Here is a 12833-nt window from a genome sequence, read left to right as displayed (position 1 = left end):
CTGCGCCATCTGAATTCCTGGCATCAATCTCTTTCAGCCTGTCTCAGATTAGTCTCTCCAAATAGGTTTGTTTTACGCATACTGTGACAGCACTAGACCTCACTCCTAAGCCAGGATATGCTGGGTAGGAGCTCAAATTTACTGCTATCACTCTCCTTAATACTTGCATTGTGCCAAAGAGAGTTCCCATGTGGAAGTCATAGGGTATAATATGTACAGGCAACATATCAAGGTGCACTTGGAAGGTCTTTTTAATTAGGACAGGACTATTTCTGTATCTTTGTGTCACATTTTCTTATTTATTTATTTATTAAAACACTTATATTCTGTCTATATTCTCTCTATAATGAACATATCATGCTAGGTGGATTGCAACAGATTCATACAACAATAAAAGAAAAAAACAGCTAAAAAATACATTTTAAAAGCTACATAAAAGCCTTTCTAAACAGCATTGTTTTTACAGTCTTATGGAACAATTTAAGATCAGTGAGCTCCCTCAACTACACTGGTAAACTATTACACAGGACAATATCTTCAAAAGAAAGTGCCCGTGACCTTGTAGCTTGCAATCAAACATCCTTAACTAAAGGAAGATGAAGAAGTTTCTTATCAGCCGACCACAAGTTACACCTGGGAACCTATTCTATAAACAAAATTTGTCAAGAATGTAGGAGCCATGTTATGAATCGATTTAAAATAAGCACTAAAATCTTAACCTTAACCCATTCTTGGTCTCTGATTTCTTCTCTTGATACTTGATGATCTTCTGTCTTTCCAGAATTAGTATAGAATAGTTGCTTGGTACTGACACTTCTGGCAGCAATGACCTTCTTGTGCTTTTCTCCTTTACTACAATATCTGGTTTTCTTCCATCAAGATTTTTATCTGTTGGAACGGGAATGTCTCAGGTGATCACATCTTCATTCTCTACAATTCTGCCAGGATTGCTATCCCAGTGTTTTTCTGGTACGGCAATGTTATAGTGTTTACAGTTGCCATATAGAATTGAAGGTCATTATTTCTCTTCAAATTACCTTTATGATTAAGGCAGTAAGATTATAGCTGTGGTTTTTTAATTTAATAATCTGATTGCAACATCAAAAGATTTCTGTTTTTGTTTTGTTGTTGTTTGTTTTTCCTAGATTGTGCATGTGAACACTTGGTTTTATGCTAGTAATGTTGTAACATGCCCTGAACATTGGAGGGTGCGAGTTAAAAATAATGTTAAATAAGAGATCATGTGATGCACTGAAAGGAGCAGATGTGAATTCCCTTCTCGGAGTCTGACCATCACATCCAGCCCCATCCCTACCAGCCAAAACAGCAAATCGGGTCGAAACATTGCCTACTCACTCTGAAAATTCCTCCCTTTACTCTCAGGCGACTTGATGGCATCCAAAACAACGAAAAAGGAAAAAGAAAAAGAATAGGCCCGCATGGCCGAGCCACCTGCAGAAGAAGACGCAGGGCAAGCCGAGGTAACACTAACGGCAATGCTACCTGAAATGAAGACCGCAGTGGTGGAAGCCCTAGCACCGGAATTGAAGAATATTTCGGAGAAACTGACGGAATTGTCGGCAGGCATGGCAAGTTTTGAAAAGAGAATTACTGAAGCAGAACAGAGGATATTGGATAATCAATTCCGAAAGCCATGCTCACCAAACAAGCTGAGTGTATAGAAGATTTAGAAAACCGCTCTCGGCGGTCAAATTTGAGATTTGTTGGCCTACCGGAATCGGTGTAAGAAAAGAACCTGCCGCTGTTCCTTGAGACCTGGCTTCTACAAGAATCGAATCTGTCCAATACTCATGGCCCACTGCGGGTGGAGCGCACCCACCAGCTCGGGCCCAAGAAAACAAATGGGGAACGATCAAGGGTGGTGATAGCAAAAATATTCAACTTTGCTCATAAAACAGAAATCTTCAGAGTCATAAGAGCTGGGAAAACGCTGATGTACGCTAATAAGAAGGTACTCGTTTTTCAAGATTTTTCGGCCTCACTGCCAGCACAACGCCGGGCGCTAGCCCCTTACTGCACTAAATTATTTGATCTGGGCCTTCAAGCGATCATGATATACCCCACAAAAATTTGGGTGCAGACAGCCGAGGGGATTCGCTGGTTCTCCGACACCACAGAGATACAGCAATTTCTTACCACCCAGGCAGCAGTGAAGCCAGCGGATCCAAGGCACACCGAGAATGGCGTCCCCTGATTTAGAACGGAGAGATCTCCGACAGCACGGAGCTTCTACAGTGACGCATATGGCAAATCCTCCGTTCACCTGACTCGATGTTAATTTTTGACAGTGCTTTCCATCAGATAGCAAGTCATTATTAGGGACGGTGCCCCTCTCCACTAAGAACATTCTACCAGGCACATCAGTTCGGAAGCAGTTTCATTAATAGCCTGCCTTACTCTCAGCATGATCAACATAAGGCTGGGCAGAGACTCACATGGTTTTTCTATACAACACATCTAAGAAGTCTTTTTCTACTTTTTTTTTTACATTTTTTGCATCACGGCAATCTACTCCTCTGGAGCTCTAATTTGAGCACAATCCAAGGACCCAGTTAGGACAAACTGCTAACTAGCATAACTGGAACTCCCTTATATCCTTTTAGTACTGATTTGATATTTCTGTTTGGGGTGGGTATTGGATGCGAGGGGAGGAAACCAAATGTGTGGTGGTGATCTCCTACTGACTCTGATTAGATAAATGGGAATGTAGGGAATAGGGAAAGGGGAGGGAGTTTTTGGGAAGGGATGCTCTGGGTTTTCACAGGGTTTATTACTGTGTATGGGAACGCAAAGCCGCCTAATTCTGGGAGTACTTGCTGGGAAATGCATCGTAATCACTGTGAATGGTGGGGGGACCCCTGCTGGGAGGGTACCCCTACTACTACTATTGATATCAGTGCTGCAATCCAATACTTTTAGGCCCTGGAGATGATGTCCCCAGGGACGTGTATTGTATCCTGGAATGTGTGTAGTATATACCCCCCTGTTAATGAAATAAGATTCTCACTGCCCTTAGAGGAAGTCAGCTTGTTATGAATCAGAGAGTGGACCCTTGTTCTGAGGTAGAGTCTGCGCTGCCGAGAAGGAAGTAAACCCTCGTCGATCTCTACCGTCAGATGGCAAGGCCTGTAGAAGATGTTGAGAGGACAACTTCACCCTGGAAACTCGTGATCCCCCCAGGAGGAGCCCGTAGGGACACGGCCGCTGGGACTTAGGCGACTCCCTGAAGAATGAAGATGGTCTGGATGCAGGCGCCTCCTGCAGGTCGTGGGTTCCAGATGGCTGGCACCTCCAGCAGGTCGTGAGAAGTCCGGGAGTATAGTAGAAGAATAGTTCCAATCCAGTCCAAGGGTCGAAGTCCAGAGGAGGGTCGAGAGGCGGTCCAGGAGCAGGCGGGAGAATGGTCCGAAGCCGATCCAGAAGCAGAGAAGGAGAAGGGTCCAGAGCCAGTCCAAGTCGATACCAGAATTCACCACCACCAGTCCAAGGGTCAGGAGCCAGAGAATCAGTCCAACAAGGAGGAGGGCAGGAACGGAGCAAGGAGATGATCCGGAACACCAAAACAGGAACCAAGCACAGAGCCTCTATACCAAGGCAAGGTCTGGGTGTCAGATCTTGCCTTAAATACAGGAGCCAGGAGGCGGAGTCTCAGGAGGAGCCATGACAATATCTGGTCATGGCTCCTTTAAATCTTTACTGCAGCCGCGCACGCGCCCCTAGGGGCTGAGGAGGCGGAGCTGGACCGCCGAGAACCAAGCAGCCGGGCAAGACAGCAGCAGCCGCCGTGAAAAAACTGAAGCAGGCCCGCCTTCCACCGCGGGAGCCTCCAGTGCTCCTGGTGAGTAAACTACTTTTGTGAACGCCGACCCGACTCTGGCCGTGGCCCGCCACGGCTGACGGCCATGACACCCGGTCGCGGGGCGCCGCAGCCAGCGTTCCTAACACAGGTGATATAGTCTTCCAACAAGAAACACATCTCATGCACAATGAGCATTAAAAATTGCATCAAGGTTGGGTGGGTGTGGTATACTTCACCTCTGCATCAACTAAATCTGCAGGGGTTGCAATCCTTATCACAAACATGTACCTATTACAATTCAAACAGAGCTCAGGGACCCCCAAGGTAGATATATTATACTGATAGTGGAAATTCATCATACCCCCTTGGTCTTATGTAATTTGTATGCCCCAAATAATTATACGCCTGCTTTCTTCCGGGAGCTCTTTGGCCTCCTCATTCCCTATTTGGAACATACTATAATAGTGGGGGGTGGCTTTAACGCAACCAGAGATCCTCAATTGGATACATCCCATGACCATAGGCCGACTTGTAAACTGAGTAAGGGGATTGCTTTTTTTTTTTTAGAAAACTCCTTACACCTGGTAGATGCATGGCAGATCCTTCACCCCATGGACAGTCCAGAGCCCACTCCACATACTCTCGGCTAGATTATCTACTAATTAACGCTCATGCCTTTTCTAAAGTTAGTGACGCTAGTATTGAGGAAATTATCATATCCAATCATGCCCCAATCTGGATTGAACTTACCTGGCCTTCCCTCCTAAGCCTTCCTACATATGGCACTTCCCCTACTTCTTGGCAGAGGATAATCATTTTCGTGACTTTCTTTGCTCTAAATGGCAGGATTACTCTCACTTGAACAAAGAACATGTGGTACACCACCAAGATAGTGATACATGGGGATATCATTTCCTATTTAGTGCACCATCGGAAAATGCTGGGCAAACGTCTACTATCCCTGACTGCCCAATTTCACCGTGCCAAACGACCTCTTTTTCATTCAAATACCCGTCCCAATCGAGAGAAACTCCTGGCCGTTCAAACAGCGTTAAATTCACTGATCCATCAGAGAACAAAAAAAAGTTTGATATATTACCAATATAAATTGTTCTAATTTAGCAATAAGGCGGGAAAGATGATGGCCACTTTAATACGAACGGCATGTAACCCATAACATATTACGGCACTGCGTACCTCTTCCGGCCATGTGGTCAATGATACCCCTACAATCTTAAATTATTATAGACAGTTTTACTTTGACTTTTATTCCTCGGAAGGAGAAAACCAGGATATGTATGACCAATTCTGCTTCTGGGCGGACCTTCCCTGTCTGACTCCGGAGCAGTGTGCACGGTTGAACTGTCCAATAACGGAGGATGAGGTTAAAATGGCAATCAGACAAGTGCGCCGTCTCAAGGCCCCAGGCCCCGATGGATTCACGGCAGAATTTTATAGAAGTCTGATAGACCAACTAGGATTCCCGCTATCTTCCACGTTCAATGCCCTGATTCAGTCTGGAAAATATCCTGCGTCAGCCAATACTGCCCACATAACGCTGATTCCGAAGCCAAGTAGAGATCCTCTATCCACGGCGTCCTACCGCCCCATTTCACTATTGGACTTTGACCAAAAATTGCTGGCCAAGATCCTGGCCAAACGCTTGGCCAACATTATGACTGAATTAATTAATCCTGGCAAAGTGGGCTTTGTGCGGAAACGCTACGCCCTTACTAACATGACTGCAATGGCGCTATGCAATAGAGGGGAGGATTCCTACCTGGTGATCAGTTTTGACATGGAGAAGACATTTGATCGGGTGGCGTGGGGATACATGTTCCATCTCCTACGCCGCATGGGCTTTGAGGGGTTTTTCTTTAACAGCATACAACTTTTATACACCGACCCGACCGCCTCAATTGTAGCAAATAGCTCACAGTTCACCATGTTTCAGGTTAGCAGGGGGACTAGGCAGGGGTGCCCTCTTTCCCCACTCTTGTTCCTTTTAATTCTGGAGCCCCTGTTAAGATCTATTCAAGCCACCAAAGAGATAAGAGGGATACAATTTCAAGGGAATGTGTTTAAATAATATGCGGCCTTTGCAGATGATATCTTGGTATTTTTGACTATTACAGGAATTCCGTACCTTTGGGGCCTTCTCTGGCCTCAAGATAAATTGGGATAAATCTGAAGCTTTGAGTTACCCCCTTCCCCCAACCCTTAAGGAGAGCTGGGAAGAGCCCTTCCTCCTGCATTGGGCAGAAGGCACTATCTGATACTTGGGGACACACTTGTCCACTGATCTTACGACTTTATATGCATTGAATATCTCCTCGCTCTTACGACACACTCGAGACAAGTTGTAAGCCTGGCGAGATTTACTGCTCTCATTAGGGGGTGGTATTAATGTCTTTAAAATGATTTTACTCCCCAAATGGCTATACGTGCTACAGAATATGCCCCTCCACATTAAACGAAAGGATCTCTTAGATCTGGATAAACTCCTCCATATTTTTCTTTGGCGAGGAGGGGAGTGAGGGAAGGGAGTTGTGAGACTACAGGAGAGGCTTTAAAAATTGTGTTTACAAATGGTTGTACCTGACTCATTCCCTGGGCCGTATAAGTGTCCATGCGTCCCAGGACCTGTTTTTCCATGTGCATAATAAAAACCGTTGAAAATAAAAATAATGTTAAATAAATAAATCACTGCCACCTTATTGTGCATTTCTGCATATATGCCTTCTGACACCAGCACTTGACACCCAGTTACAGGATGGGCAACTGTTTCCAGTTCTGTTTTCCAGTATCTATATTTATCTGGGTTTTTTTCAAGATTTTCTATGTTGACTGTGAACCATCTTGTTTGTAGACCACAACCCTGTGCTTTAATTAGGAATCCCTCTTCTTTAGATTTAAGGTCATCCAATGCTTGTCCCTGGGATAAGCAGCATGGAATCTACTAAACTTAGGAATCCTGCCAACTACTTGTGATCTGCATTGGCCACTGTGGCAAACAGGATGCTGGATTTGTTGGACCTTTGGTTTGACCTAGCATGGCAAAAATTTATGTTTTATTTATTTATTTATTTGATTTGTATACCTTAGTTCTGTAAACAATCACGGCAGTTTACAACAGGAGTAAAAAAAAAATACAACGGTTACAACAGAAACTATCCAATTTACTTAGAAACAACATCTAAAATAAAATTAAGAGCTTACAATCTACTAATTCTATTTGTCAGTTGCCTTTCTGTATATCCTGACAGTGCAGACCTATGGGGCTCCTCCCCACAGGCTGTATCAACTCGGGCCAAGGGTCCACATACACACTAATCATAACAGTCTGCTGTATTATTTTTTTTTTAACTTTTTCTTTATCATTTTAAATATAATACACAAGCATACACTTGCAGACAGACATAGCCAATTACATGATAATAATCACAGGAAAAATAAGAAAAGTGAGAAAATCACATCCCAGGTAACAGACCACCATAAGAAAGAGGAGAACCCAGAAAGGGAGCAATATACAGAAAAAAATCACATTACAGGAAAATAAGAATCTTCCAGTGAGAACGGCTTCAGCCAGATGATTTTCTCACTGTACTTCAAGCTCTTGTCCTGATTGGTATTGACTGTTACAATTCACTTTACATAGGTCTTCCTCACATTGCTCTCTAAGCCCTCCAGATAGTTCAGAATTTCACTGCCTGCGCCTTGACTGGATCATATATGAAAGATCACATCACCACTGTTCTTTGCTCCTTCTCTGGCTCACTGTACAAATGGTGGGTTAAATTTAAGTTAATAATGCTTGTTCATAAACTTTTAAATAACTCCCCCTCACCATGGGTTACATCTGTTCTTTGATTTTACAATCCCACATGCACTCTTAGGTTGCTCACTGTGGGGTAGATTTTCAAAGGGTTACGTGCGTAAGATACGCGTGTAACCCCCGAAAACTACCCCTGCGCACGCTGAGCCTATTTTGCATAGGTTCGGCAGCGTGCGCAAGCCCCAGGACGTGCGCATGTCCTGGGGCTTTCCAAAATGGGTGGTCCGGGGGCGTGGCCGGGGGCGTGGCCGCGGTCCAGGAGCAGGGTCGAGTGCTCTGGCACAGTGGCCTGTGCCGGGGCATGACGCGCCAGCAGCCAACCAGGGCAGGCGTAACTTTTGGAGCAAAGGTAGGGGGGGGATTTAGTTATGGATGGGGGTGGGTTAGATAGGGGAAGGGAGGGGAATGTGGGGGGGGGGCCGGAAAAAAAGTTCCCTCCAAGGCCGCTCCGATTTTGGAGCGGCCTTGGAGGGAACGGTGAAAGCCATCGGGGCTCCCTTGGGCTCGGCGCATGCAAGGTGCACATGTGTGCACCCCCTTGCGCGCGCTGAGCCCGGATTTTATAACATGCGCTTGGCAGCGTGCACATGTTATAAAATCGGACGTAGACTTGTTTGCGCGCATCTTTTAAGATCTGGCCCTGTGGTTTGTTCGAGGTACCCTCATTCAGATTAGCTCATCTTATGGAAATCCGCAAGCAGGTATTTTCAATCACTGGTCCCCTTTGTTGAAGCTATCTACTCAAACAGCTGCAATCCCTTACTGATATGCAAGCATTTAAAAAGGCACTAAAAACTTTTTTACTCCATTGTGCCTTTGAATTTAACTCCTAGGCACTGTTAAAGAGAGTCACCCTTTTCAATCACCTCTTAGTAAATCCTTTCCTGCATTGTCTTTTTTTGTGCCTTTGTATATTCTGATTTTGTGAATTTTTCTCCCTGCTGCAAACATTGGAATGTGTGGGTTATAAATTCCTTTAAATAAATAAATAAATAAATAGATTTTCCCTGCCTACAGATGGACTTATCTCTTTCCTAGGGAGTACCCTAGGAAATACTTCTTAGCCCCTAGACGACACTCGCTGGGGTCAACCTGGTCTTCCAAAGACTTGTGAGTACTGCTTATAGTTGTTTTAAATGGGTTTCCCATTTTCACTCTAAACCATTATGTCATCCAGGCAGGATAGCTATTGTGCGGACTCAGGGGATAGTTGACCAAGGCTCTGAAATGTGGCAGGTGCTTCATGCAGTCCAAACAGGAGGATGGTGAAATGCAACAGTCCTTTAGAGGTGGAGAAGGCTATCTTCTCTTTCACTGCAGGAGTGAAAAGTACCTGTCAATATCGCTTCGTCAGGTCCAGCATGGATATAAACTGGGCAGCCCCCCAATCTTTCAATAAGTTCATCCATTCAGGGCATCGGATATGCCTTGAGCTTCAAGACATTATTGTCTTTCTGGAAGTCAATACAGAAGCGGAAGCTGCCATCAAGTTTAGGAACTAGCATGATGGGGAAGACTAGTCACTACTGGATTCTTCAACCACACCAAGGTGGAACACCTCCTTTACCTCAGCCTCCACAACACAATACTTGGGTTTGGGGATCTGGTAAAGCCACTGTCGAATCACTACCACTGGAGGTATGATAATGTTATGACAAGTCAGGTGGGTCCATCCTGGCATACTGGAGAAGACATCTTTATTTTGGCTCACCAGCTGGTCCAACTCTGCTTTCTGGGTGATGAGGAGTTGAAATCTAAAAGGAACTCATAGTGACTACTGGACTGTTGTAACTTCTAGGCTGAAGTCTTCTCCCTGAACAAGGCTGCAGGTTGGAGTGACTCACTTCTTCAGAAGGTTTACGTGGAAGGTCTGAACCCTCTTTCATCTATCTGGCTGGGCTACCTTGTAGTCTATTGCACCAACTTTCTTTATGATCTCATAAGGGCCTTGCCAGAAGGTTAGTAATTTGCTCTTGGAAAATGGCAACAAGACGAAGATGCAGTCTCCTGGCTGGAAAATTCACTGGACAGTGGATCAATTATATTCCTGAACTGGGGTTAAAAATTTAAGCCTTTTCTAAATACAGGTAGATGGCTTCCCTGACCTCCTTCAACCTTTCCTGTATTCATATTACATACTTGACCAGGTTAAGAACATAAGAACATGCCATACTAGGTCAGACCAAGGATCCATCAAGCCCAGCATCCTGTTTCCAACAGTGGCCAATCCAGGCCATAAGAACCTGGCAAGTACCCAAAAACTAAGTCTATTCCATGTTACTGTTGCTAGTAATAGCAGTGGCTATTTTCCAAGTCAACTTAATTAATAGCAGGTAATGGACTACTCCTCCAAGAAATTATCCAATCCTTTTTTAAATACAGCTACATTAACTGCACTAACCACATCCTCTGGCAATAAATTCCAGAGTTTAATTGTGCGTTGAATGAAAAAGAACTTTTTCCGATTAGTTTTAAATGTGCCACATGCTAACATCATGGAGTGCCCCCTAGTCTTTCTATTATCTGAAAGAGTAAATAACTTGGTTCTTCTTCCCAGGTTTCCTGGGCCACATCTAGAATTCCTCAAGGTCTTCTCCCATGCAACAGTTCAAACAGGAAGAAGCTGGTTGTGCTTTAAGAAACCTCTTGGATCACAAATACATACAGCAATAAGGAGTTCCAGTTCTTATCTTTGGCAACAAATTTCCTCAGTATTTGCTTGAGGATATTATTAAAAGCGTTCCACGAGACTGTCAGTTTATGAGTCATAGACTGAGGTCTAGAGAGTTTTCACGCCCAGTAAGGCATAAACTTGCTTCATTACCCTGGAGATGAATGGGGTCCCCTGGTCTGTTGACACCTCCTCAGGGGCCAAAGCAAGGATATTAGCCACCCTAGGCAAAGCTTAGAGCCTTGCTGTTCACCCTCTTCCCATCACACCCTCCCCACACTCAATAAAAAAGTCATGTATGTGTAAAAACAGATTTTACATGGGCATTCAAAGTACAGTCTTCAATATGTATATTATGTTTATATATACTGCTCTGGTGCCAACCAGAAAATTTTGCAAAAAAGATACTTGGAGTCCATATGGCATTAAGCCTTGTAATGTGGCCCTGAGAAACCCATGAGTAAACTGAATTTCAATTACAATATAGTAAACCTCCCATACTAAAACAGCATTAATTGCTATCACTCAAATAGTAATAACCCTACCTATGAAAAGCCAACACTGCAAATATTACACTAGGCCCTACAATACCAATACACCTCTTATTAGGAAAATAGAACAAACCAGGCTATTTAGATCCTTACACCAGACGATAGCAGAATACCTCACTTCGGTTGCAGACATATCCTCATTAAAAACAGACAAAGATACACCCTCACCAAATTCAAAATAAGAAGACCATAAAGTATAAATATAAATGTGCAGACAAAATCTGAATTGGAAACAAGAAAAAAAACCCCTCTATATGCTGTGTAATAATGGAAAAACAGAAATGTTATTATTCCTCATAAACATAAAAAAATGTAAATCAATAATAGTAAAGACATACTAATAAAAATAATAAATATTTCAGAACAACTGCAAAACAGAATAACATCCAATAATTTAAAATGCATATAAAAATTTGCTAAATGCCAATAAAATATTTAAAAATGACACATCAAATAATACCCAATAATCAAAACTAATATGGTTAAAAAAAATTCTCTGATTTCTATACCTGGGAACTGTTGATTTCCAGATGCCCTGAGATTGATGTGGATTAGCAGGAGGAGTGGCAGGGGCAGAAAGGGGGGATTGTTGCCCACAATATATCTTTCTCCTCTCTCTCCTCAATCACACACACACATGCACATAAAGCCTCCCTCTTACACACACACATGCTCAACCACACATGTAGCTTCTCTCTCTCGCACAAACATACATGGTCAACCACATATGTACATGTTCAATCATATACACAGCCTCTTTCTCTCTTACATACAGACACACAGCCTCTCTCTCTCTCACACACAGCCTGTCTCACACACATACAAAATCACACAGACACACACAGCCTCTCTCTCACAAACAGACTCAATCACATACACAGACCCATATAGAATCTCTCGCTAACACACATATATACTCAATCGCACACACAGCCTCTATCTAACACACAGAGACACAGCCTCCCTCACTCATTCACTCTCCTGTTGCCCCCCCCCCCCCCCCCCCCCCCAGAAGCACAAATAGTAGTAGCAGTAGCTTCCTTCTTTCAGTTCGGACCACCAACAGAACTCTTGCTCCTCTCTGTTTCCTGAGTAACAGTGCTACTCCTCCAGACAACCTGCTCCAGCCTCTGATGGGGAGGCCATGCAGCCCCACTGTTCCAGTTCCTTACAGCCGCAGGGCCCTGTAGCTACAGCTTACTCCTGCTCAGGCTGCATAGCCTGCTGCTCCAGCTTTCAATAACTGTGCAGCCTGCTCTATGTCTAGCTGACCACCACAGCACTGCTCCAGTGAACAGCCTGAGTCACCATAATCCAGAGTTGTTGCTGCAGCCTATGACTACCATAATCCCACCACTCTTACTGGCTGTGGCAGTATTCCCACCCTTGCAGCCCCATGGGACATCACTTCTTCTGGGCCACAGGGACAGGAAAGAAGATATGCCATCACTGCCCCGCACCCAACACTGTAGTGTTCTAGACAACTCCCTAGTTTGCTTTGGCAACCTCATGAGAAGACGTCCATCAAGGCAAACACTATTATCTGGGACTTCCTATTTCATAAGGCCTCTGGATATCGGATGCATAGTCCAGGATGATCAGAATATATTTGTTTCCATGGGCAGATCTTTCTAAGGAAGAGGTCTAAGTGGCATTGCTGAATATACTCTGCTAGCTTAAAGTTTGCCGGATAAGTGTATTCGGCTAACTTTAGTTCAGCCCTGTGGCCCGACCAGAGCTGACTGGATAAGTTATTTGGCTAACTTTCAAAATCAGCTAATTTGACTTCTTCCCGATCCATCCGTTCCCTGCCCCTGAGTTATCTGGCTAAAAACGTAACCAGAAAAGTCACTTATCTAGCTAAGTGGCACCCGCTGAGTATAGCCAAATATTTGGCGGCACCACTTAGCCAAATAATCCAATTTAGCCAGCTAAGTTTTTTTCTGAATAGTGGGC

The 12833-nt window shown here is 44.1% G+C and overlaps 1 protein-coding gene across 2 annotated transcripts in view; it reads right to left on the bottom strand.

Annotated features, from left to right (window-relative positions):
- ASS1 (argininosuccinate synthase 1) overlaps positions 1 to 12833 on the bottom strand; it is a 230497-nt gene that overhangs the window by 41905 nt on the left and 175759 nt on the right. The window lies entirely within an intron of this gene.

Source organism: Rhinatrema bivittatum, chromosome 8, assembly GCF_901001135.1.
Source record: "Rhinatrema bivittatum chromosome 8, aRhiBiv1.1, whole genome shotgun sequence".
NCBI lineage: Eukaryota > Metazoa > Chordata > Amphibia > Gymnophiona > Rhinatrematidae > Rhinatrema > Rhinatrema bivittatum.
The sequence above is the reverse complement of the archived record's forward strand: the minus strand, read 5'-3'. Positions and strand labels throughout refer to the sequence as shown.